Source organism: Chrysochloris asiatica, unplaced genomic scaffold (genome assembly GCF_000296735.1).
Source record: "Chrysochloris asiatica unplaced genomic scaffold, ChrAsi1.0 scaffold00107, whole genome shotgun sequence".
Lineage (NCBI taxonomy): Eukaryota > Metazoa > Chordata > Mammalia > Afrosoricida > Chrysochloridae > Chrysochloris > Chrysochloris asiatica.
In genome coordinates, this window is record NW_006408625.1 from 929,205 (window position 1) to 930,900 (window position 1,696).

Genomic DNA, 1,696 nt, shown 5'->3' on the forward strand with positions numbered 1-1,696 from the left:
GCAGGATTCAATTTCAGTCTAAAACTGATTAAACATGCAATCAAGATGTACTGATATTTACTGGTGATTGGAATGCAAAGTTGAAAACAGAGAGGAAGGATCAGTCATTAGAAAATATGGCTCTGGTGATAGAAAGGATGATGGAGATTGCATGATAGAATTTTGCAAGGCCAATGAATTCTTCATTGAAAATACCTTTTTAAAACAATATGAAAGACAAGTACACACATAGACCATCAGTTGGAATACAAAGAAATCAAATTGGCTACATCTGTAGGAAGAGACAGTGGAAAAGCTCCATGTCATCAGCCAAAATAAGACCAGAGAAGTTTGTGGAACAGATCATCAATTGTTCATATGCAAGTTCAGGCTGAAGCTGAAGTAAAATTTGATGAGTCTATGAGAGCCAAAATATGACCTTGACCATATCCTATATCCCACCTGAATGTAGAGATTATCTCAAGAACAGATTTGATAAATTAGACACTAAAGAATGAAGACAAATGTGGGATGACATCAAGAACATCAAACAGGAAGAAAGTAAAGGGTCATTAAGAAGTCAAGAAAGAGGAAAAAGACCAAAATGGATGTCAGAAAAGACTCTGAAACTTGCTCTCCAACATAAAAATTCAAAAGCAAATGGAAGAAATTAGGAGGTAAAAGAGTTGAATTGAAAATTTCAAAGGGCGACTTGAAAAGACAAAGTCAAATATAACTATGAAATGTACAAAGATCTGGAGTTAGAAAACCCAAAGCAAAGAATATGTGAAGCATTTACCAAGCTGAGGGAACTGAAAAAAAAAAAAAAAATTCAAGGCTCAAACTATTGAATGGTACAAAAAACATCCAAAGGAGATGAAAGGAATACCCAGAGTCACTGTACCGAAAAGGAGCAGTTGATGTTCAACCATTTCAAGAGGTACCAAAGGAGAAGTTCCAGGTACACTGAAGGCATTGGCAAAAAAACAAGGCTCTGGGAAATTGATGGAATACAAATTGAAATCGTTTAGCAAATTGGTGTGGCACCTGGTACACTTACTTGGAAGACAACTTACCTGGCCATCCATATTTGTGTTCATTCCAAAGAGAGATGACACAACGCAATGCAGAAATCATCGGACGATATCATTAACACACATGCAAGCAAACTTTTGCTAAAGGTAGTTCAACAACAGTTGGCAACAGTACATTGCCAGAGGTTTAAGCCTGATTCAGATGAGGCTACAGAATGAGGGATACTATTGCTGATGTTAGAGGGATCTGGGTTGAAAACAGAGAATATCAGAAAGAAGTTTACCTGTGCTTTATTGACTAGGCAAAGGCTTATGATTGTGTGGATCATGACAAGCTATGGACAACATTACGAAGAATAAGTATTCTGGAAAACTTAATTGTGCTCACTAAGAACCTGTACTCTTAGACCAAGAGGCAGTCATTTGAATAGAACATGGGAACATTGATTGGTTTAAAATAAGGAAAGGTGTGTGCTAGGATTGTATTTTTTTTACCATACTTATTCAATCTGTGTGTTGTTGTTGTTGTTAGGTGCCATCGAGTCGGTACCAACCCATAGTGACCTTATGCACAGCAGAATGAAACACTGCCCGATCCTGGGCCAACCTAACTACTGTTGCCACGCTTGAGTCCATCGGTGCTACCACTTGGCCAATCCATCTTGTTGGGAGTCTTCCTCTTT